The sequence below is a fragment of the Rhinoderma darwinii genome, chromosome 8 (assembly GCF_050947455.1).
Source record: "Rhinoderma darwinii isolate aRhiDar2 chromosome 8, aRhiDar2.hap1, whole genome shotgun sequence".
In the NCBI taxonomy this organism is placed as follows: domain Eukaryota; kingdom Metazoa; phylum Chordata; class Amphibia; order Anura; family Rhinodermatidae; genus Rhinoderma; species Rhinoderma darwinii.
In genome coordinates this window covers 104,866,880-104,893,578 of record NC_134694.1, presented here as the reverse complement: position 1 = coordinate 104,893,578, position 26,699 = coordinate 104,866,880, and the positions used below count along the sequence as shown (strand labels likewise).

Below are 26,699 nucleotides of genomic sequence, written 5' to 3'. Positions count from 1 at the left end.
GTATATAGCGAAGTTATTTACAAACAGAATACTCCAGTTCTCTTTTTTTTAGACACCCTTCACCTGTTTTGCTGACCTGCACAGCACAACATTCATGTCAACGTTTCACGCAAATGACACGCCATTAATTTCGCCATGGCGCCAAATTTACACTGCAGTTTTGTTCACACACTGCAAAATGGTTGCATTTTTTTTGTATGCAGATTTCCACCCCTATAAATCGACCCTATATTGTTTAGGATTTTACGGAAAATATGCAGTTTTTTTAATCGGAAAATGCATCCGCCACTACGTGGCTCCGACAATTGTAGAAATGACAACAAGTTTTTACGCCTGCCTGTTCTAGTCTTCCTGTCCTGGGGGTTCCCCCGACACCGTCTTGGTATTCCTAGTTGCGTCCACAATGCCCAATGAAGCTTCGGAAGATAAGCTATTGCTTGAAACCTTTGGCGCTGCTTATCTTTAGGGGAAAACCCTTGTTTGAGAGTCCACCAGGATATCAACATAATTTTGTGAACGGATCCTGTCAAATTTGGCATGATCGGCCAACAATCATCCAATGTCTATGTTCAATTTAATGGTATTGTCCACGATTAGAAAACATGGCTGCTTTCTTGCAAAAACAGCGCCACACCGGTCCACAGATTGTTTGTGGTATTGCAGCTTAGCCCTATTCACTTCAATAGAGCTGAGCTGCAATACCAGACACCACCCGTGGACAGTTGTGGAGCTGTTTTTGGAAGGAAGCAGCCATGTTTTTCTAATCCTTCAAAGAGGAGGATGTGCCTAGAGGGACATTGACACAGAGCAATAATTAAAGGGGTTGTCCAGTTATAAGAAATTGATGGCCTATCCTCAGGATAGGCCATCAATATCTGATCGGTGGGGGTCCGACTCGTATAACGAAGGGGCCCCTTCAAAATATCTGATCGGCGGGGGTGCTGGGAGTGGGGACTGGTTGGGGAATGCAGACCCAGCAGTGGATGATGGCAGCCTGACCGAGCGCACACAATAAAACACATCCGTGACTCCTGAGTTTCATACACTAATACAATACTATGTACAAACTTGTCCTAGTGACACAATCTCAGCTGGGGACTTATTGTGGCCGCACTGATGTGACTGATGGGTGACGCCGGCATGAATTTCATGCTTGTCAGCAGCTGCTTTGTGACTCACAAAAACGTGCGGCTGCCAGGAATAGGCCTGACTGATGCATTGTATCACTGCGGGCCCTGGGGCAGATACTAAAACACAAATCATGACACCACTGATACCTAAACACTATACTACAGGATGTCCAAACCCCAATAGAAAGTGCTGGGAAACGGGCTGCAATTACTATATCATTAGCATACTATTAAGGACTCTTTCTTTAAATAATTTCCTAATCGCCGACATCCTTCCAATATACTTCAAGATATTTTATAATTCTCCATGCTTACGTCTGTCCGATGTCTACATAAATAATATATACCCATAAAGAATCATCCACAGGGGAAGTGACATCAGAATAGGGTCCAAATCCTGATACAGGTTTATGCGCCATATGGGCCGTGAAAACGAGTGCCGATCGACGAGACAGGTCATTGATCGGCGCTCGTTTGCTCCTTTCACAAGGAGAAATGATCGGTTATGTATGGGGACGAGCGATTGTTACTTTGATTGTTCAAATTTGGCCGGTGAAACGAGCGCCGATCAACGAGATAGCTCATTGATCGACGCTCATTTGCCCCTGTCACAAGGAGCTAGTATGGGGACGAGCGCTCACTACGTCCCCATACATTATCATGTCGGAGATGCGATATTATTTTACTTTTTTTAAACTATACGATCAGCAGATGAAGGAGCGTTTGCTCGTTCGTCTGCTGATCGCTGCCCTGTTCACACAAGGCAATTATCGGCAACAAACGTTCTATGAATGCTCGTTTGCCCGATAATTGGCCAGTATAAAAGGGCCTTTAGTCAATGTACACCGATCTCCTCGCTGAACGCCTCCTCCCCTACCTTGACATCATGTCGTTGCATGGGTACATAAAAGGAAGCACTTCTTCTGAGACCAGGAGAAGTAGACAATGGTCCAAAGATGGCAACCGAACAAAAAAATGCAAATAACGCCGTGACGATAACAATACCATATTAGGTTTAATTGAGCAAAAATCTAAAAAGTGCTTCTATAATTTTCATACATAAGTTCATTTATACAAGACAAGACCCCATACTACGCCATATAAAGCGGAAAAAAGTGCATATCCTTCATCACTAAACCCTAAACAAATACAAACCGCAGACCACCTCGTTATAAACCCCCTAACTAAATGCAGACCTCCTTAATAAATACAAACCCAGATCCCTTAAACAACCAGCGGTCCCCAACCTTTTTTGCACCAAGGACTACTTTTATGCAAGACAATTTTTCCATGGACCAGGGGGGGGGGGGGGGCTGGGTGTTATCACGCGTATTACAGAACACCCTGCAGACTGCAATTAAATGGAAATAAAAAGTAAAACTATTTTAGGGTCAGTTCACACGTTGCGTAAATACTGCAGATTTTCCGCAACTGAATTAGTTCTGGAAAGTCTGCAGCATAATACAGTAACAGCAAAGTGGATGAGATAGAGCAGATGTCATCCACACGCTGCGTAAATGCCGAGCGGAAAAAACGCTCAGAAATTGACATGCGATGCGGAATTTTATTCCGCAGCATGTCAATTCTATTTGCTTATTTGTTGCAGGTTTTCCCCATCTATTTCAATGGGAGGTAAAACCGACAACAAATAGCAGTTGCTGCGTTTATTGCATAAAGAAATCTTATGTTTACCCAGAAGTCTGTGTTTCTTCCTCCAGGCCGGCCTCCTGGGGTGACATTTCATCAACCTCTGCAGCCAATCACATTCTGTAGCGGCGGTCACATGGTATGAAACAACATCCCAGGAGGCCGTCCTTCTGGGATGACGCTTCAACCCATGTGACCACCGCAGCAGCCAATTACAGGGTGCAGCGGTCTCGGTCTCCTGGAATGAAACGTGCTTCCAGGCCAGCTAAATGCTGCCGTTTTCTGCAACGGACATTCCGGGCAAAAAACTGCACCACAGTTTGGTGCGGTTTTTCTCTTGGAATTCCCTGCGGCCACCGGGGCGGATACTGGATATCGGATACCGCGCCCGGTACCAAATGATTCATGGCTCGATATTGGTTTCCGGCCCGGTCGTTGTGGACCACTGCCTTAAACTAATACATACCTCAGACCAGACCCCTTAAACACATAGACAAGGCCCCAGACCAGACCCCCTAAACACAATCCATAGACACCCCTAAATAAATTCACACCCCATACACCTTTAAACTAATATAGACCTTAGACCAGACCTCCTAAATACAGACCCCCCAAATATCCCCTCCCCCTGTTCCTGCAGTCCTCTTCACTCCCAGGCACTGCTGTATATAACGTCCAGACGCCGGCCATGACATCTGAAGCGGCGCCAGGGAGTGAGGAAAAGAGGAAAGGTGAGTATTTTGTCAGTACGTGGGCACCCGGGAGATTTACCTGCTCTTTTGGGAGTTGGAGAGATCGACCCTTTATCCGGGAGAGTTGTCACGTATGAGGTTAGGATTGGTTATCCCCATCCTGCTCTATTACCTTACAGTTTATTATGGAGTTGCTATACAGGCAATAATAAGTAGAGTGAACACACACTTTCTATACATTGCTTTCTGCAAGGGACCTCTCACCCCAAAAACTCCCATACGGCAGATTGTAGAGGGTCTGTTCATTCTAACATGAGCCCAATGATTTTATAGTTATAGGAAACATGCAAACACCACTTCACTGCATTATAAGCAATCGATTCTGAACAGTCCATGGAAAACATGAGAAGAAGATGATGAGATTTGAATAAACACTTACACAGGGCACATCTGAGAGCAGAGAGAACTCTCTATTACATACAAGACTTCCTGATACCGTGGAGTGAGATCAGATGTTACACAAACACGTAACATGAATTAAGCAGGACTCTTACGTTTGTCTCCGTCAGGAAGGAAGTGTGATCTGACAGATAAACACAATAAAAACACAGTGTACTCTAACAATTCTCAATCTGAAATATTGCATAACAATGTTCAATTACGAGTGTTTCCAATCATTCTGAGCGTCCGCACTACTCCATCTACATCACAACTATTCCAGTAAACGCCCAGGAAGCAACAATTATTTCACTGCATCTCGCATGTGTAAGAAAGGGGCATTAAACTGAATAAGCGGCCCATTGAAGATGCCAAACAACAACATAACTCCGACTTTCAACGATTGTAAAGAGGGACAACTTTTTTAACATTAACCCGCGTTTCTAACTCCGACCAATCCCTGTCCATACATACCCAGTCCCATTTGTGCACAGTCTAATGTCCCCAAAGAGACCCCCACACAGTATAATGCCCCCAAAGTGTCCCCCACTGTATAATTCCCTCATAGTGCCTTACACACAGTATAATTATCCCAATAGTGCCCCCTACCTACACGCAGTATAATGCCCCTATAGTGCCCCATACAAACAGTACTATGCCCCCAATAGTGACCCCCACACTCAGTATAATGCCCCCATAGCGCCTAACCACAGTATAATTCCGTTATAGTGCCAGACAACAGTATAATTCCCCCATAGTGCCCCTCCACACTCTCTATAATTCCTCCCTAGTGCTTCCCCACAGTATACTGCCCCATAGTGCCCACACACAGTATAATGTCCCCATAGTGCCTCCCGACATAGTATAATGCTCCATAGTGCCCCCACAGTATAATGTCCTAAAAGTAATCCCCTCACAGTATAATGCCCCTATAGTGCCCCACATACAGTATAATGCCCCTATAGTGCCCCACACACGGTATAATGCCCCCATATTGCCCTCCATACAGTATAATGCCCCCATAGTGCCCCTACACACAGTATAATGCCCTTATTGTACCCCACACACAGTATAAAGCACCTATAGTGCCCCACACACACAGTATAATGCCCCCATTGGCCTCCTCACACAGCATAATACCCCCATAGTGCCCCCACACACTCAGTATAATGCCACCATAGTGCATGGTGGTCCCAGAACTGGGGATATGTGTTCATAAGGCTATGTTCCCACTGTTGGTATGAACGGAGGCCAAGATGCATTTGTGAACAATTATCTGGACTTTCAGTAATCCCACTGAAGAACACTACAGTCAGTAACTTCCCAGAAATGGCAGATGACAGTGAACAATAGATAGCACTCACCTGCACAACAAATTAAGATAATATAGACTTTAGGTTTTAGTGTCCCTGTACAAGGAATCATTCATCAAAACAGGTGGTTAGAGGAGTTGTTACTGTTAATGTTGAGGGTGTTTGTCCAGATGACAGCTCCGCTATATTATTTATGATGAGCAATATTTTACAGATAATGGCTCAGCTATAATCAGGACGTACACTGAAATAACTGTAATGTCTACGATTCTGATTTTAGGTTTAAAGTTCTGTCCTGATTAATTTCATAAGATAGCTATATAGATGACTGTTTTTCTGACTTGATAAATTATGTAATTCTGTCTGCATGAAGCAACCACTAGGGGGAGCAATCTATATATTATTTATAAAGCTAGTATTGAACTCAATGGGAACTGTATGGATCTGTTTGCAGCTCCCCCTCCCTCACCCTGGGTTCCATAGCAGTTGCGTACCCTGACTCTATGCTAGGTATGCCACAGGAAATAGGGCATCTACATTTAATACTGCTCAGATTCGCTGATTTTCTGGATAAGTCATTCCAGTAGAACCTGTCTAGTAATGTTTTTGCCCTAACAAACACCCTGGTGATAGACTCCCTTTAAATTGTCTTATCAGGGCACTATGAGCGGCACATGTATGGGCACAATGGCAAAAAAAAATCCATACTTGGCCATCACTTCTGATATGTAATATTAGGGTGTGCCTGGGCAAACCTGGCACTCCGCCTGGCAATCAATGCACTGATGGTTATCCGGCACTGTACACAAATACTGAATATCTATACGCTGATACTATTAATCCTCTGTAGAGTTCTGTATTAATAATAGCAATATGCAAAGAGTTAGTGCTAGGCTGATTTGCCATTCTGGAGTCTGGAAAAGCTGGGTGACAATCCCTATGGGAGGTATAATGGCAATCAATAAACTTAAAAAATGCAAGAATTTATATTTACTGGTGATGTTTTTCATCTTCTGTGGAAACGCTCAGATAATATTTCTGCCAGACACGGAGAACTGCAGTACAACACCTCAATGCTGAGCCAGATGTGAGATCTGCTGAGTGCTGTCAGATAAGGGTCAGTCACAAGCTCGCGCTGTTTTTGGGTACGATGACTCAAGAATCATGTCTAGAATTTGTCATTAATCCTGTTGAGCAATCATCAACATAAATGTTCCTACAGATATAGTAAATAGGTACACGTGGGAGAGGCGCAATCATTTTTGGGGGGTTGAGTGGGGATGACAGTGAGGAGGGGGCTCCATAACAAGTTTATAGGAGTCAGGGGCAATTATACCCCTAGTAATAAGGGGTCATCTATGTAAACAGTGCAGTATTATGTCCTTGTGCCTGTGCCCTTTAACACCCACTCACAGGAAATAAAGGGGGAGTAAAAAATAATGTGCATGTGGGCACAAGTCCTATATTGGCATCTTCTCCATAAGTAGGCACAGCTTATAGCACCTCCGACTGTACCTGAAACCGGACACGGGGATTTACAGTGACCCAGTATGACACCTAGCAGCAGGCCGTATAGTGATATCTGACACAATACACATTCCTGTCATATCATTACAGGGATTGTGTAATATTAATAACCCCCCGTCTCATGTTGCAGGTACCATTCCAGATGGCGAGAGGTGTCAGTTCTCACTGATGCATAACTGTCCTTAATTTTATCTGTTTCTGAGAAAGCTGGGTGGATAATATGGTAGCCAATACATCTTCAATGGGGGATGTTACCCAGTTTTCCCAGTATTACCCCACATAGGTAAGTCTTTGGCAGTTACTATGAGATGCTATGATGGTACTGATGATGGTTATCAAGGATAAATATTAAGAAGCGTGGTCAATACATTTAATAACCAATGGAGGAGATTTCTATTCATTGGAAACAAACAGTTTTGTCACCGTAGATGCACGTTAACGATAATGAAACAGTACTGGTCAGTTATAATGAAGACGTTATTTTATGCTTCGTTCATATCATTATATAGCAAAAAAACAAAAAACAGTATAGAAAAATATATCAGGTATTCAATACAGTCCGACTAGAGTAAGGACTAGTGGTGCCCTCTAGTGGAACTACAATTAAACTACAGCACAGGGAGGAATATTTCTTCAAAGGCTATGTACACTTTTTGACATCGTTTTTTGTTTTTTAAATAAAATTGTGCATCAGTGTGATTGGTACAATTTCCTAAATACATTTTATTAAAAAATATTTTTACTTTTGAGATACAGCTGCTTTGTATCCTGTATACTAAGCAGCTGTATCTTGCACTGAGGCCTGAATCCGTCAGGTTATCGGGACTGACAGGTTCAGTGTCAGCGTGTCGCTGTCACGCATGATTGAGCTGTTAACGATCGCATCACTAAGGGGAGAGGAGAGCGCGTATGTGCGCTCTCCTATCTTCAGCTCTTCCACTGTCCGTAGCAGTGACACGCCCCCTTGCCAGTTCGGCAGACAAAGTACAAGATTGATCTGTCGCAAGAGCTGAAGAGATGAGAGACACGCCCCCTTGCCAGTTCAGCAGAAGACTGATCTTGAAAGCTGAAGAGGGAGAGCGTGCGCGCTCACTCTCTCCTCTATCCTCGCTCTTGCTGTAACACTGTCCGTATCTGATTGGACAGTGTCACAGCCACAGTAACACGCCCCCTTGCCAGTTACACGCCCCATTGACAGTTCAAGGGGTTATTTAAATATCGGCCGACAAATATAACGGCACCGATATCTAAATATAAAGTGCCCCAGGATTTGTGCAGCCCTGCCCATTACATGCTGCAATCAGCTGCACATGTATGGGAGGTGAAACTGGAGCTTTTTGGAGCTATATACATACAAAAGAAAGTATGTTAATGATGTCATATATGTAAAATGGAAAAGAAGGGTGCTATATTGTTGCTATGTTTGAGGAGGTTTCAATACCCCTAATGTGCCCTTGAGGTCTTCTAGAAGATTCCAAGATGAACCAGTGAATGGAGCAGTTATATTTAGTAATTCCGATGTAGAGAAGTGATATGTGAGCATGGCCGGCCTTAGATACGTTCGACCAGTGCGGTCGCACAGGGCGCCAGCCGCCAGACTGCAAGAGGGGCGCCAGCGGGTGTGTGTGTCCCCACGCCGTTGCAACTACCAGCGGGGATACACACACTAACTGCAGTCGCCTTTCCACCCGGGCGCTTCTTCACTTAGTGGCCGTCACTACCACTGTAGCAGCCATAGCGGCTGCTAGCGGTGGCACCAGGCATCAGTGCGGTGGCGCGGTTAGCAGCTGCTGCGGCTGCTATAGCGGTAGCGACGGCACTATAGCAGAGCAGGGAGCTATCTCCCTGCTCTGCTATCTACTAGCGCCACTGTAGCGCTACTGTAGCTCCCTGAAGGAGCGGAATCCCCGTGTGGCCGGGGATTCTGCTTCTGGAGCGCTGCTTGATGTTTCCGTCCATATATGGACAGTGACATCAGGGAAAACTCCTGAAGCGGAATCCCGGGTCACGGCGTTGCAGACGCTATGATCGGGGATTCCACTACAGGAGAAGCCAATGACGTCATAGATACAGATGACAGGAGCTTCTCCTGGAGTGGAATCGACGGTCATAGCAGGGAGCTACAGTGGCGCTATCTATACTGAAAGAAGGGGGTTTGCTATCTACAGGGGGGCTGTGGGCTGTTTGCCACTACCTACAAAAAAGGACAACTGTGCAGGAGCACACAAAATACCCAGCTTTCCCGGCTATCAAATAAATGTGTGGAAATAAACGAAGATAATCCTTTAGCTAGACTAAATAAAAGTTATATCTTAGTTTATTTCCACACATTTATTTGATAGCCGGAAAAGCTGGGTATTTTGTGTGCACAGTTGTCCTTTTTTGAATGTCTATTGTCTATTGTCCGACAGGGTCATTTTGTAGTCCTTCCACTACCTACAAGGGGGCTGTGGGCTGTGTGGCACTACCAACCAGGGGGGCTGTTGGCTGTGTGGCACTACCAACCAGGGGGGCTGCTGGCTGTGTGGCATTACCAACCAGGGGGGCTGTTGGCTGTGTGGCACTACCAACCAGGGGGCTGTGGGCTGTGTGGCACTACCAAACAGGGGGCTGTGGGCTGTGTGGCACTACCAACCAGGGGGCTGTGGGGCACTACCAACCAGGGGGTTGTGGGGCACAACCAACCAGGGGGAAGTGGGGCACTACCAACCAGGGGGCTGTGTGGCACTCCCTACCAGGGGGCTGTGGGCTATGTGGCACTCCCTACCAGGGGGCTGTGCTGCACTCCCTTCCAGGGGGCTGTGCGGCACTCCCTACCGCGGGGCTGTGCGGCACTCCCTAGCAGGGGGCTGTGCGGCACCCCCTACCAGGGGGCTGTGCAGCACCCCCTACCAGGGGGCTGTGCGGCACTCCATAGCAGGGGGCTGTGCGGCACTTCCTACCAGGGGGCTGTGTGGCACTCCCTACAGGGAGCTGTGTGGCACTCCCTACAGGTGGCTGTGTGGCACTCCTTACAGGTGGCTGTGTGGCACTCCCTAGAGGGGGCTGTGTGGCACTCCCTACAGGGGGCTGTGTGGCGCACTCTACAGGGGGCTGTGTGGCGCTCTTTACAGGGGGCTGTGTGGCGCTATGTACCAGGGGGTTGTGTGGTGCTATCTACAAGTGGGCTGTCTGGCGCTACCTACAAGTGGGCTGTCTGGCGCTACCTACAAGGGGGCTGTCTGGCGCTACCTACAAGGGGGCTGAGTGGTGCTACCTACAAGGGGCTGTGTGGTGCTACCCACAAGGGGCTGTGTGGCACTACCTAAAAGAGGCTGTGTGGCGCTACCTACAGGGCTGATGGTCATTTTACTGTGAGTGGTGAGCTGATGGTCATTTTACTGTGAGTGGGGGGCTGATGGTCATTTTACTGTGAGAGGGGGGCTGATGGTCATTTTACTGTGAGAGGGGGGCTGATGGTCTTCAAGTGGTTTCCGCTTCTGACCTCCAATTGAAATTAATAGGAGGCAGAAAATACATGCGGCGCCCCTTTGGAGCTTTTTTTCCTGTGTCTTTTGCATTCGCTTCAACAGCTTAAGAAAAAACACCAAAAAAAGGTCACACAACGCTGTCAGTTGCTGAAGGAATTTTGAGGCAGATTTATTTTGCCTTACAAAAAAATGTGTGTGAACGTACCCTACAAGTGTAGTGCTTGTTCTTAGCCGTTTTCTGTCTTTCTCAAAACAATTTTTGGTAGGGGGGCCGTGAGGAAATGTTATGTTTCCAGTGCTGCCTCAAGTCCAAAAAGGTAGGGAAACTCTGTACTAGGCTACAGGATCCCGTCATGGAACAACTCAGTTCGTCATGGGAACGGGGCCTAGGTGAGTACAATTTTTGTTTTTGTTTGGGGGCACTGTCTACAAGGGGGAGGTGGGGGACTGTATGGCACTGTCTACAAGGGGGAGGTATGGGGGCTGTATGGCACGATCTACAAAAAGGAGGTGGGGGATTATGGCACTGTCTAAAGGGAGGCTATATAGCAGAATCTACAGGGGGGCACTATACTGTGTGGGGGCCACTAAGCGGACATTATACTGTGTAGGGGTTCTACAGGTGGCATAATACTGTGGGCACAATTAGAGGACAAAATACTTTGTCCTTGAAAGGGTTGTAATATATATTATTAAATATTATTATTATACTGTATGGGGGCACTAAAGGGGCATTATAATTTTTTTTATGGGGCATTTTTTTTTTAATGATGGGGTGGGGTGCCGAAAGATCATTTCGCACAGGGCGCCATCTATCCTAGGGCCGGCCCCGTATGCGAGAAACAGCTTCCATTTCCAATAAAATTTCTTGCCTTGTGTATCTTTGTAATTTAAGATGCCGGCTCTATCCAGATAGAACAATTTCCTCATCCCTTGAATTACTAAATTGTGGTCCGGGATTTTGAAGGCCACGATGCTTTGCTACTATAAGCTTGGCGTGTGCTATGGGAGGAAGGTGTGTCACCTCCACATCATCAAGTTCTCCATCATGTTTCAGATGACAAAGAACTTCCATTGGGCCCAGGACCCCCCTAAAGCTACTCACTTGTTGTAATAAGGAAGCGATCCCTCTCCAAAATATTTTAATGTTTGGGCAGGCCCAGAAACCATGTTACATATCTGTGGCGCTGCCGTGTCCCTTTGACCGCCGACTATAAGACGCAGGGACTTTTTACCAAGATTTATTCTTGCTAAACTCTGAGTCTTCTAGTCCGAAAAATACGGTAAGTCCCAAATTCATATAGTGACTGGAAAATGATTGGGACATCTTGTGAGGGATTCGCAAGGAATAATATCCGCAAATAACGCTTCCTTGACCTCTGTTTTCCCCACCAAGATGCCTCTAAACAAGTCGGACGAGACCAGGTAACGAGCCAGAGGTTCCAATGCCAGGTTAAACAGTAGAGGGGACAGAGGGCAGCCCTGTCTTGTACCTTTATATAAACGAAAGGGCTGGGACAGGAAACCTGTTGTGTAAATTCTAGCTTTTGGAGACTTGTAAATATGGCCTAGTAAAGTTCTGAATGCTAAATTTTTTAAGGTTCCAGATAGCATAGCAGGCACTGTAAGAAAACGTACGCAACTTGCTATCTCATATATTTACAATGTCTTCATACATTAGCCTAGTATACATTTGGATCTATACAATCTAAAAAGTCCCTTCATGAGACAATCCCATTTACAAAAATAAAATGAAAATAAATCTGGCAGTGCCGATCAGCTGATCGACGCGAGTCCAAGTTCTTTCACACCCAACAATCAGTAGCGGCCACTGCAGGGGAAGTGTAGAATTACATGCGGCCAAATATCAGCATTAAATAAATATATATTATAATAAAGAGTTGACCAGCAGAGCCCTATGTGATGCAGGAATAAATAAGGTGAAGCAACAAATAAGGCCACACAATATTGCTATAACTGAATTACAACATACAGTATTGCGACATCTAAGCAATTGAGGCTTTATTCACATCTGCGTTGGCGCCTCCTTGGCAGGACCAGACGGACCCATTGTAAGTCAACGGTATCTGTCGGGAAGCAGTGGTATCCGTCGCATTACAGATCCTGCTATTCATTTTCATTTCCATTTTAAATGGAAACCATGACACAAGTGTGAACAGAGCCAAAAGCACACAAAGGATCGTATTGTATATTTGCACCCTAAATGTTCTCTCTAATAAATAGTAGAGCACAAAATCCGCTGTGTGAACGTGCGTAAATCTGTCCGTGTGCGTTGCGTTTTGCATCAGTGTGCTTTGCGTGTGGTCTGTGATTTTCACGCACTCGCAAGCACTTTTTTTTTTCAATGTATTTTATGCGTAATACACAGACAGCACGCAGATGTGCGTCCGTGTGCTGTCCGTGGTTTTCACGCACGCATTGACTTCAATGGGCGACTAGGTGCGTGAAAACTCACCAATATAGGACATGCAGGGAGTATCACGCAACGGACACACGTTGCGTATGAACTCACGCATGTGTAAGTAGCCCCATTGAAATCAATGGGTGCGTGTGCTGTGCATTGTTTTAACGCACAACACACCAACGAGATTAACGCTCGTCTGAATGAGCCCTAAGGGGTAGGGGCCTGGTTGTGACTGATCTACAATGAAAGGGAAGTGGGGTAAATAAGTACTGAACCCTCCTGTCCCAGGATGGGGATTTGATGGTATCAATAAGCACTGAGAGGGTTGATTTTGTACCCTTTGTTCCCCTCTCTATTAGTATACATGAGAATGTCATACATATGTAGAGGGGCACTAACTATTTATACCAATCACTAATAATAATCACACTGTTCTGTATAACAATAATGACTTAAAGGGATTGTCCAGTTTCCGCAAATTTATGTTATTTTTTGTATAATTAAATGTTATACAATTTTCCAATATACTTTCCTCTCGGTTTTCAAGTCCTCTGCTTGTTATTATTCAGTAGGAAAATTTGTTATTTACCTCCAGTAGATAAAGTTCTGTCCATGGTCATGTGATGGACACACAGGTGCACGGCTCGTTACAGTATGTGTATCAAAGTTGTGTCTTCTAACGATCCCAGAACCTGTGTCCATCACATGACCCTGTAACGAGCCGTGCACCTGTGTGTCCATCACATGACCATGGACAGAATTTTATCCACTTGAATTAAACAATAGAGGTTTCTACCGAATTACAACAAGCAGAGCTGTTAAAAAAAAAAAAAAAAAACTATAGGAATCAATACAAAAAGTATATTGGAAAAGTGTATAACATTTAATTATACAAAAATAACATTAATTTGATGAAACTGGTCAATCCCTTTAAATATTTACAGCACAACATTCATTCCTTCTGGAGTTTGCTACACAAATGCCTGAGTGGATTATACAGAATTAAACCAAGAATAAACTCCATTGTAATTAAGTTTATCCGAAATTTAGGGCAGGACATAAAAAAGAACAAAATAACTTGCATTGCTTTCATAGTTAGTCATATATAAAAATAAACACAAAACTTTACCAAAGCGATGCCCAGACTGGAAATATAAATTCTCACGCCCATAATCGCCTTAATCCTCATACGGTATATACCATAGGGACACCCCACTGTCGATTATGCCAATTAACCCTTAATTAATGAATTCGCTGAGTCTTTTCACTCAGGGGTGCTATTAACCCTTGAATTACAACAAATTTGCAAGCCGTGGAGATTACTGGTAATTAAATCACTGGATTGAAAATCGCTACATGTGTAATTTATCACATAATGAAGTTCTATTATAATATTGTGCTGGAAGTGATACCTACGTGGCCGCTGATGATGGAGCTGTGAATCCCAAAATCGTTGTCCTGGCATGGTGGCATTGTCAGTGATCAGGCGGCTAAGTCTGGTATAATTTACCCACCCCGAATATTTAGCACAGCCAATAGGAAAGAAGCCAAGGTAGAAGCCATGCCCACAGCTATTAATACAATCTAATAACTACTAACCCCTCTGGGCAATGTAATATAGAAATACCAAAGTAATGACAGAAAATGGGAAATTTTAGAACTTCAGAATCCTAAAATTATATTTCCGACTGCAGGGTGGCTCAGGCTTATGTTGCATTTCTACAAATCCAGGCTATCCATATATTTTAGAGTCATCTTTAAAGGAAAACTCCACTTCTGAACAATCTTTTGCAACATCTTCAAGTTAGTTGGGTTGTCCCATTTGGACCACCCCTTTCCATAAGCTCTAATTGGGCATATGGACGTCATAGAGAGGGTTCCCCTGCTCAGGACCCCTCAATCAGCCATTGTAGAGAGCCATCGCAAAGAGTTTCTCCCACCCTGGAGGACTCAGCATAACCATGTATTACAAGGTCACCCATTTATTTGAATAGGCACCATGTAATGCCCCATTTCTCCAGCAGTGGCCACTATATGCAGGCACCTGGAGCTTCATCCCGACTATAACAGCTGATCACAGGGGGTTTCAGCCATATGGGACAACCCTTTTAAGATCTAGTGATGAGCAACTGTGTAAATACTTTTCTTACTTTATCTTGAACTGATTTTGTGTTGATGATATTCTCTTCTCCATTTCTTGGAATTCTGTTTTCGAATACAAAATGAGCGTTGCATATTGGGATTTGAGATTACAGTAAAGGCCCTATTACACGGACAGATTTCCTGACTGGTAATGAGCGCCGATAGACGATAACAACATGCCGGCCGGCATTTATTTGCTCCATTTATATGCATCAAATATGATCATGAGTATGGGGACCAACGATCATTAATGCGATTGTTCGTCCCCATAGAGCTTATCGACCTCACACCCTGGTTTATACGGGGAGATGTGCTGCCGACAATCGAAAAAAAATTTGGGCCGCATAAAAGATGTGATCAGTTGACAAACAAGCGTTGGCTTATTTGTTGGATGATCGCTGCCGTATTTACATAGGGCAATGATCGGGAAGGAGCGTTCATACCAACACTCGTCATTACACGCCATTACACAGTTAGCTGCCACATCTGACAATGGATTTGAGGTCATCTCCTGTCTGTTTCCTATGGCAGAGAGCAACATTTTTAAAAGGGCCATAAAGTATAAAAAATATAAAAGTTTCCTAAAATCCGATTCATAATACTGTAACATCTAACGGCAAATTGCTGCAGCGGCAAAAACGTGTGGAAATTGCCACCCACGCATGCAAACTTGCAATTGCAATACTTCCCGTTTTCACATATCGAAGTGATTCCAAAGTGTTCTCATAACCAGTGATTATATAAATTTTTTGCATGTATAATAAATTGACACTATTATCTCATTTTTATCTCAGACTCCCGACTGATTATCATGTTCTGTGTGACAATAATTGTTCCATGTAAATGAGCCTTCTAAAATATCTGTCTGTGATTCTCATAACTAAAGGGAACTGTCGACTACGGTATTGATTCCACCAAAACGCCGGAACCCCTGCACAACTGAGACAAACGGAAACCATTGGCACGGGATCCATCACCATTGAAATCAATGGCGATGGAATCGGAAACCTATGGTTTCTGTTTGTGTCAGTCAGGGCTCCATTCTGACGGAAAGCTCAGACGGAAAGTCAGAATAGAGCCCTGACGCAAATGTGAACGAAGCCTAAGGTTTACTTTCTCACACAATATTGTGTGCTACAATTGTTTTCTGTTTTAAACAGCACTCACGTTCATCCTGAGCCTCCTCGTTCATAAATACAATGGAAGAAATGACAGAACTACTGTGACAGCTAGAACAATAAGAAATAACAAGTAGCGGGTGAATGTTTCCATGAAGATTTCTATGTGATTCTGAATCCATGGAAAACTGAAAGATATGGGCATGGGCTCGGTAATTGCTGCCTGTCACGGTTTGTGGGTATGTGGACCCATAAGGCCGCACCGCCGTAGCAGGGAGGCATCTGGCCAAACATCACGGAACCCCAGAAATACAAAGTCCCGCACAAGGGTACCTGGATAGTCGCGACAGTGGCCGCAGCTCTGGCACAGATGGAGGTGGGTGCAGCAGTTAACGCCAGATGTGGCGGATGTCAGCAGGTGCCGCAGGTTGTGCCAGACGTGGCGGATGACACAGATGCCGCAGGTTGCGCCAGACGTGGCGAATCCCTCTGGACGTGGCATATGACACAGGACGTGGCGGATGACTCAGGTGCAGTAGACACGACTCCAACTAGTAGGCACAGGAACAAGAACACAGCACGGGATACAGGAACGGGTAACAGGGCACGGGTAACAACTGGAACGGGAAACACTAAGGGACCATTTGCAAGACAAACTTGGGGTATACTAACAACGCTCAGGCAAGGATCAGACGGCCTGGGGCCTTCTTATAGTCAAGGAAATCATGTGTGTTCATGGTGATGATTTCCTACATATGCGCGCGCTGGCCCTTTAAGAGCGGGCACAAGCGTGCGCGCGCACACCCTACAGGACACAGCGGACCGGAACAGAAGTGATCGCTGGCGTCTCCTGGGAAAATCCTCCGGGCGTCAGGAAGTGAGTGGACCCGACGGCCCGCGGCCATGGACGCTACTGTATCCCCCTTCTTACGCCCTCTCTTCTTGGGACTACAGCGAGAGAGGAACTTAACGAGAGCAGGGGCATCGAGGTTCTCCTCCGGCTCCCAGGACCTCTCCTCAGGACTAAACCCTCTCCACTCAACCAAATAGAAAGTCCTTCCTCCTACCGTCTTGCAGTCCAGGATCTCCCTTACCTCGAACACATCAGAAGAACCGCTGGGAGCAATTGTGGAACTGGAAGTCTTGCTGTAGCGGTTCAGGACCACGGGTTTCAGGAGGGACACATGAAAGGAGTTGGGGATTCTGAGGGTAGGAGGCAGCCGCAGTTTATAGGAGATAGGGTTAATCTGTTGCAGAATCTCAAAAGGACCAAGGAACCTGGGAGCAAACTTGTATGAAGGCACCTTCAAACTAATGTTCCGTGAGGACAGCCAGACCTTGGTACCTGGAAGATACTGCAGCGGCTCTCTTCTTCTTGTATCGCTTCATGCGATTGACAGCCAGCCAAATAGAGGACCGGGTCGGTTGCCAGATTTGCAGGAAGTCCCCAAATGCAGAGTCAGCAGCGGGTACCTGAGAAGTAGTAGACACTGGAAGAGGGACTCTAGGATGTTGACCGTATACAATGTGAAACGGAGTGGAAGTAGTGGACTCGCTTGTGTGGTTGTTGTACGAGAACTCGGCCCATGGAAGAAGCTGTTATGTTATCATGCTGTAAGGAGATGAAGTGACGGAGATAATTCTCCAAGATCTGGTTGATCCTCTCGACTTGCCCATTGGACTGGGGGTGATAGGCTGAGGAAAAGTCCAATCTCACATCCAGGAGTTTACAGAGAGCCCTCCAGAACTTCGTGGTAAACTGAACCCCCCAATCGGACACAACGTGAAGGGGCAAGCCATGCAAGTGGAAGATGTGCTGAATGAAGAGACTCGCCAGTCGGGGAGCAGAAGGTAGGCCGGTCAGCGGGATAAAATGTGCCATCTTCAACAACCGGTCCACCACCACCCAGACAGTGTTGCATCCTGCTGAGGGAGGAAGGTCAGTGACAAAGTCCATCGCAATGTGCTGCCAGGGGGCATTGGGTACAGGCAGAGGTTGAAGGAGGCCGGCAGGCTTGGAGTGAGTAACCTTGTTAGAAGCACACACCGTGCAAGAAGAGACAAATTCCACGACATCCTTGGGCAGCGTGGGCCACCAGAAGTGACGAGCAATCAGGTCTCTGGTTTTACGAACACCAGGTTGCCCAGCCAGTTTAGAACTGTGTCCCCATCGGAGAATTCTTCTCCTGTCTTCTAAATGAACAAAAGTCCTCCCCGGAGGGATGTCTCTAACCTGCAAAGGATTGGCAGTGATAATGCAGGACGTGGCGGATGACTCAGGTGCAGTAGACACGACTCCAACTAGTAGGCACAGGAACAAGAACACAGCACAGGATACAGGAACGGGTAACAGGGCACGGGTAACAACTGGAACGGGAAACACTAAGGGACCATTTGCAAGACAGACTTGGGGTATACTAACAATGCTCAGGCAAGGATCAGATGGGCTGGGGCCTTCTTATAGTCTAAGAAATCATGTGTGTTGATGATGATGATTTCCTACATGTGCGCGCTGGCCCTTTAAGAGTGGGCACGAGCGCGCGCACCCTACGGGACACAGCGGACCGGAGCGGAAGTGAGCGCTGGCGTCTACTGGGAAGGAGATCGGGTCCAGCGCTCACAGATCCATACACTGCCAACAGAGTTTGTCACCATGGAACACAATTCCATCGTGTGGTAAAAAATCATGATCTCCAACATTCAAAAATCTGAAATAAGTACAAAAAATAGGTACAACATTTCCACACCTTCTATTTACAGAGATGACCCCATAAAATGCCCCCACACTGGATATCCCGATGTTACTGTCATTGAAGCTACCTGAACGCTGGAAGAAGGGAGCTCCCAGTGTCCTGGATATTTATTTCTGTAAATCAGTCAATCTGAGATGGTCCCCTAGTGGTGACAACAGGCAGTCAAGATTTTTACAGCTATGCAGGCGTGTACCATACATGAGGCAAAGCGAGATCTTTGCTTGACTCTTCTCTGACTGCAGCGGCAGCATTTTGGTAGTTATGCAGTCCCTCACTGCACTTTCCCCATCTCCAATTTAGGGAAGAGGGCACCACCTAATTTTTTACCTCAGGAAGCAAAATGGCTAGAATCACCACTGCAGGTATTCAGGGGAAACAGAGTAAGGCCGGATTCACACAAGCGTGTGCATTTTGCGCGCGCAAAAAAGGTGGCATTTTGCGCGTGCAAAAGGCACTTGACAGCTCCGTGTGTCAGCCCCGTATGATGCGCGGCTGCGTGCTTTTCGCGCAGCCGCCATCATTATGACACTCTGTTTGGATGTTTGGATGTTTTCATTCATCCTTTTCACAGCTGTTGCGCAAATCACGCGCGTCCCACGGAAGTGCTTCCGTGTGGCATGCGTGATTTTCACACACCCATTGACTTCAATGGGTGCGTGATGTGCGAAATACGCCCAAAGAAAGGACATGTCGTGACTTTTTCGCAGCGGACTTACGCTGCGTAAAAATCCCGGAACTGTCTGCACTGCCCCATAGACTAATATAGGTCCGTGCGACGCGCGCGAAAATCATGCGCGTTGCACGGACGTATATCCCGTTCGTCTGAATAAGCCCTAATAGTATTTGGTACTAAAGAAATGGATCGCCATTGCCTTATGCACCTGGTTTCCTAATAGCTTTGATGCTGGGAAAATTGATGAACATTCAATGAAATAAGTTAATAAATTAGATAAAAGAGGGGGCTCTCTTTTTTTGGACCCTCATCTTTTAGACAGAGAAGAGAGCAGTGTCAAAGAGCGTTTCTTCCTCTGGAGGACCTGGCATGTCCGTGCATTACACACATAGCTCATTGATTTAAATGCAAACAATGTAATACATCATTTCACCTGTGGTAGCGCTGCAGGGAAATTTAACACGTGCTGCCAGGTTACCCCACAGATCACAGCAGATTAGTGGGGGTCACAGCAGCAGTATACTATGTGTTCAGCCTATTGTCTGGGGACTCTTCTAACAATAAAGGATTGTCCAAACTTGACAGCCCCTTTAAGTGTCTTTCTGACCATCTGAAATGTTGTGAAGTATCTAGTTCAGTCAATAAGTGCATTGCCATATATGACATCGCCACTTGGACGATTCCTGTTTCCCCTAGGCTAAACACTACACACATAATTGTGCCCAATGTCTTGTCTGCCTGACAATCAAACCTCCTGTTGTGAATACTTTTTCTTCCTGAGAATTGTAAGAATTTGCCAATTCTGTCATAATTATAATTAAGTTTTAATTTCCCGACCCGAGCCAGCTGGAAAGGAAACTGTGGTCTGATTTATTGGCTATATTTGGGCTTTATATGAAGCAAACCCCAAAACGTGTGCGTGACAAACCAACAAATCTTAGATGATTACTCTTCCTGTCACTGCCTCAGTTTCCACTGTCTAATAATTTCCTTATTTGTTATAAAGCTGACAAAATCTTGATAAGGTGTTACCTGCATGTACATAGATTCGGCCAGGGTATGCTAAATTTAAACATAAAATAAATCACCTTCTATTTCTTTATAATAAACCAATTACTTAGCCAGCACCTGTCCTAACAATTTGTTTTATTTATTTTTTTTTTTTGAAGAAATCAATAGTACCTGTGACTATATCAATATTTGTAATACATCTTAATAAAGGAAAGTGGCATCTACCTCACCTTCCAGATCCCCTTTCCCTGATGGCAGATTCTGTAAATGTTCAAAAACCTCCACAATCACCCAAAAAAATCAATCTAGTGTAAAACCTTAAATAGAAGCTGGAGAGGAGGGGGATGCAGCTGCAATTTCTCACTCAGTGTTTAAGTGACACAATATGAGAGGAGGAGAGGGGAGGGGTTGCAGCAGAAGTGGAGACTTTCAGACCCTCAGGCGTATTAGCCGCTGGGCCTATGACTGTGGGGCATGGAAGGGGTTAATTTAGCTCCAGTAGGGCTAGGGCATGTCTTATTTACCCTCCCCCTTTTCCCTTTAGCAGGGTAGCCTATAGGACCATAGGGTCCCCTCCTACAGGGCGTTCTTAGGGTGGCATGTGCGGGTTTACCCCCCTCCTCCCTGCATTCATTTATAAGGCAAGGACAGGAAGACATCTCCCTTTTTTGGCCGTCACTTGTCCCACCCTCCCTCCCTATTTACTGTTTATCTCTATGTTTTAATTTTAAAAAAACAACAACAAAAACAGGAATAATAAAAAAAAATAACAAAATATAAGAAACATTAAGAAAGCAATATATATATATATGTACGAAATACCAAAAAAATAAAGAGAGATCAGAAATATAATATATAGACAAATGGTATATCTGTACATCCTGTTTTATTATATTTGTATTTGGACGAATTGGTCTATTTATTTACTGTTTCTTGTCTGCTTTACATTCTTCTGTATTGCAATATCTATGTCACAGCAGGCGGTGTTTGGAGAAAGGTCTGACCTACATGCCCTTCCATAGGCGTGCTGCCATTCGGGTAACAAAATCGTTATGTGTATATAGGGTTTATATCTTGCAATTGTTTATTATTGAAAAACAAGAAAAAAAATTAAATAAATATATATAATAAAGCTGTGGCCGACCCTCGTGTCAACCCACGCTATAAACTTAACTAAAGCTTTGTTTAAGTTATTTCACCCGTGATATGGTAATCCACCCTAGCCAAAATTTGTATGGTAGTAGTATGCACACAGTCATCTGATTGGCTCAGAGCACACAGAGTAGCTCTTACATAACACCATTAAATTCCTGCCCACACAGTGAGAGAATTGTACATTTAAAAGTCTATGCAGGTTACACATTTCTGGCTGTATTACATTTAAAGGGGTTGTCCAGGTTGGGGGCTGTGTTTTATAATGATGACCTATCCACAGGATAGGTGATCAGTATATGATCTGCACCGATCAGCTTTTCCGGCTGCCACCGGGCACCGGGAGCCTTGCAGGGGTTGGTGCCGGAAGCAGAAGGCTACGACCACTATATAGCGGCCGTGCTGGGTTATTGCAGCTCTGCTCCTATTCACTTGAGAAGGAGCAGATCTGCAGTACTGTATCACGGCTGCTATACAGTGTATGGAGCCATCACCTTCCGGCACCAATCCCTGCATATCTTCTGGCGCCCAGATGCAGCCGGAACAGCTGATCGGTGCAGGGTCTGGGTGTCGGATGCCCACGGACCATATACTGATGACCTATCCTGTGGATAGGTCATCAGTATAAAAAACAGCACCCAACCTGGACAACCCCTTTAATATTCAAGTCCCTCAGCAAACAGGTGCTTTTGCTGGGGGAGATTAGACGGCGACCGCAATGTAGTATTACAGTGGCTTTCTGCTCCAGCACATAGAGGGGGTGACACCCATATTCACTAGTAGGGCATACAAACACGGGTTGTCCTGATGGGAGAACCCATTTAACACTAAGCTGGCTCTGTAGAAGCAAAACCTGTCATGTCCAGCTTCTTCTCTAGTGCCCTTCCCAGTCAGTGCAGATAAGGAAATAACACAAGATGTTGCCATTTGAAAGACTTGTGGGAAGATTTATCCTTTATATTTTGTAACACTGTAAATCTCAATGTCTCTATAAAAAATTTTTACAATTTGTGTAAAAAACAAACTGTGCCCTTTAACTACTGACCTAACTCTGTCCTACATTATTCGAAACAGGAATTATTTTTTTTTAGAAATAAGCACAAATAACCAGAAGGAGAAGTCTTTATCATCAGATATTTTCATCGGAGTCTCTATTTTCCTTCTAGATCCTCTCGTCCACAGATGCAGGAAGTTCCCTGTCCCTGAGATGTCACAACACACTTTTCTGTACCAGGAAAAATATATATTTGTAGCAGCGTGATCACTATGATTCATATCAGTGTGGAGGCAAATGAGGCGTCTGAGTCGTACATACCTGTTCATGTAAATAGTCATCTTCCTTCAGATCTGCAGCTCACCGTTGACACGGTCTGCCAAGCTGCCAGCTGACACTTCCTTTTGCTCACAATACGGGTGACACAAGAGACAGCAAAAGGGAAGTGTTAGCCAATTACAGGATACAATAGAAACAACTATATAAATCAGACATATCATAATACTCAATCCTCTACACCAGAGGTGTAACATCAAGATCCTGGGCCCCAATGCAAAAGTTGTAATAGGGCCCCAACCTAGTATGTGCCATTTATTATACTGGGGTCTTCTTATGTTGCAAAACGCCTAGGGCTCCCTCAGGCACCAGGGCCTAGGTGCGACTTCTACCTCTGCACCCTCTATAACTACACTCCGAGGGAGACCTTTTTTGGCCCTCTCAGGCTCCAGAGCTTTGGTGTGTCTGTAAGATGGCTATGACTTGATCAGCCCTAATACTACTTTTTATGATTTTCTTCAATTCAGCCAATTCAAACGGCAAAATTAAAGAAAATTTACGGAACCAGCTGCAACGTACTGGTCATGGCTCCTTCACTGTAATTAATGTTGGAGCAAAAGTCAGACACTGCGTTTAACATATGGGCATCAGCTCTGCACCTCAGACTACGGCCTCATGCCTACAAGCGTAATTGGGATCACCCTGGTCATAAATTTGTAGCAACTGCATTTCAATGGGGCCATAGTGGTAAACGTATGTGGAGCCTGCATTAAAAAAAATCACAGCCTGCTCCATCAGAAGCCGCATATCGGTCAGAGTTCTCCCCAGAAAAACCTGATCCATGAAACTAGACCTCCCTCAGGACCAAGTGGCGGCGATATGGTGCACATTATGCTTTTTTGCGAGCTGTATTACAAGTTAAAATGCGCATGCTCGTGTGCATGAGACCGAAGAGAAAAATCCAACGCAGGAGGCAGATGTAAAATTTTAAGCTGAGGCACTGCTGGGGGTCCCTGTTATGGGACTCACTGTAAGAGCTTATTCAAACAAATGTGGGGAAGCTCGGACTTGAGTCTATGGAGGGATCCGTGAAAACGGAAGAAAACAGGACATGTTCTAGTTTTCAAGGGACCACTCACACGGTCCATTGAAACAACGGCCGTGTGACCGGCCCTATTGAAATACATGCGTCCGTGTGACGGCCGTCACACGAACGTATTCAGCGTTCATCTGAATAAGCCCTAAGGCCGAATTTAGACAATCGTAGAGTATGTCTGTGTGGCGGCAAACAACTGCCGTTACACGGACGCATGTATTTCAATAGGGCCGTTTACACGGCCGTTGTTTCAATGGACCGTGTGAAGGGTCCGTTGAAAAATAGATAATGTCCTATTTTGTTCCATTTTCACAGATCCCTCCTTAGACTCAAGTCTATGGGGATCCGTGAAAACGGAACCTGCACTGGGGCACCACGGACATGAGAAAGTCACATCTTTTACGTCTGAGTTTCCCCATGTTCGTGTGAATCTGGCCACAGGGAATCCTTATTTTCTTACCTTACACACCATAATAGCTTCACCTTTCTCTCCAGGTATGGGGAGGGGGGCATGCTACCTCTTTTCCATTTTAAAATGTATATTGTTAAAATACGCAATCTGTTAATTTTACATAACGTGAAATACTGTGGAAATCAGGTCTCAGCTCAGGCGCTTTATTCAGATGTTGCGTAGCTGGGCCTAATTGGGAATTACCCTCTGTGGGGCCATAATAATGGCTGTGGGTCAGGCTTTGACCAAGGGTATGCAGCAACTTTAGTCGTAAAATTCGGCCCTTATGCTCCCCATTCCCCTCTCACACACAGGCTGACGCTGCCGCACTGTTCTTGCCGCCAATATTTTGGAAACCTTGACATAACCCTGACTGACTTCGTCATAAGTCAATGGGGCCTGTCAGACTCCATTTGGATCTGTCATAAGACAAAAGCAGCACAGCGTCACGCCTTCCGTTATGAGCCAAACCCATGATGTAACTATGATCCCTATCCTCCCCCTATCTAGTATTTACTGTTTTATATTAGATAGATTTTGACTAAAGAGGTTCCTGAACATTTAGGGAGAGGCTGCAGGCATTGAAAGTAGAACTACGGTCTGCTGGAAGGTGACTTAAAGGGGTTGTCCACTACCGGACAACTGATGACCTATCCACAGGATAGGTCATCAGTATATGATCGGTGGGGGTCCAACAACCGGACCCCACACCGATCAGCTGCTCCGGTGGCCTCCGGGCACCGGATGTCCATGCTGGAAACAGATGGCTCCGGTCACGGAATATCGGCCGAGCTGCAGTACTACAGCTCTGCTCCTATTCAAGTGGGTTCTGCAGCACGGCCACTATGCAATGTACAGAGCCAACTGCTTCCGACAACGTACATTGCATACTGTGCAATAATATCCGGAGCCCGGAGGCAGCCGAAGCAGCTGATCGGTGCGGGGTCCGGGTGTCGGACCCCCACCGATCATATACTGATGACCTATCTGGTGGATAGGTCATCAGTTGTCCGGTAGTGGACAACCCCTTTAACCCTAATAAGATCTACTACAACATTTTCTATATTCATCAATAATACTATATCAATAACAGTGCTGTATGTGTCATAAGAACAGGCCACATCCTCGTAATGGTGTCAGGCAAAAAAAGCACCAGCCTTAGGTTACCCACACACATAGCGGATTTGGTGCAGATTTTCCACAGCAAATTTTGCAGCAAAATCCAAATGTTTTACATGCAAATTTTGGTGTGGATTTGCAGTGGATTTCACCACTTCTACATTGAAAAGGGTGAAATCAGCTCTGAACATCCACAACAGAATGAACAATCTGCAGCACACTCTGATTTCCGGGCGGAAAATGCTCAGCAGCATGTGGCTGGTACTGTAACGCACTACAGATTTTCCGTGCACAAATCTGTAGGGAATATCTGCAACATTTCTGTCCTGGGTGCAAGGGGGCATAGTTACTCCCCAGGCAGATACTTAGGGGGATTGATGCTGTTTGTTGCCACTTTCCACTCTGCCCATCTGATGGCGGTGACAAATGATTGACTCCAAATGTACTAAGAGTATTTGGAAATTATATATATTTCTTTAAGGCCTCATTTACACAAGCGTAATATACGCGCGTGCGACGCGCGTGCTTTTCACGCGTGTCGTACGCACCTATATTACTCTATGGGGCAGTGCAGACAATGCGTGAATTTTGCGCATCACGCACCCATTGAAGTCAATGGGTGCGTGAAAACCACGCATGCCGCACGGAAGCACTTCCGTGCGAATTGCGTGATTCGCGCAAGAGCTGTCAAACTGAATGTAAACAGAAAAGCACCACGTGCTTTTCTGTTTACAAACATCCGAACGGAGTGTCTTAGAGATGAGCGAACCGAACTTCACCGGGTTCGGCCCGAACTCGTTTTGACCGAACATGGCAGGAGACAGTCACTGTCCAGGGTGCTGAAAGAGTTAAACTGGTTCAGCACCCTGGACAGTGACTTCCGATCCCAATATACGTGAACGTGTAAAAAAAAAAAAAAGGTTCTGACTTACCGATAACTCCCGGCTTCTTCCTCCAGTCTGACCTCCCGGGATGACAATTCAGTCCAAGTGACAGCTGCAGCCAATCACAAGCCAAGTACAGGCTGCAGCGGTCACATGGACTGCCGCGTCATCCAGGGAGGTGGGGCCAGATGTCAAGAGAGGCGCGTCACCAAGGACGCGTCACCAAGGACGCGTCACCAAGGCAACGGCCGGGAAGTTCTCGGTAAGTACGAACCTCTTTTTTTTTAAACAGGTTACTCCATATGGTGATCGGAATTCACTGTCGAGGGTGCTGAAAGAGTTACTGCCGATCAGTTAACTCTTTCAACACCCTGGACAGTGACTGACG

General features: G+C 45.5%; 1 protein-coding gene across 1 annotated transcript in view; it reads right to left on the bottom strand.

The window, feature by feature from the left end:
• The window catches only part of LOC142659707 (inositol-trisphosphate 3-kinase C-like), a 63,000-nt gene extending 39,299 nt beyond the window's left edge, over positions 1-23,701 (bottom strand). The window contains exon 1 of the mRNA XM_075836105.1: positions 22,807-23,701. The gene's annotated coding sequence lies outside the window, so the exon portion shown is untranslated. The remainder of the gene's footprint in view (positions 1-22,806) is intronic.
• Between the last annotated feature and the right edge of the window lie 2,998 nt (positions 23,702-26,699).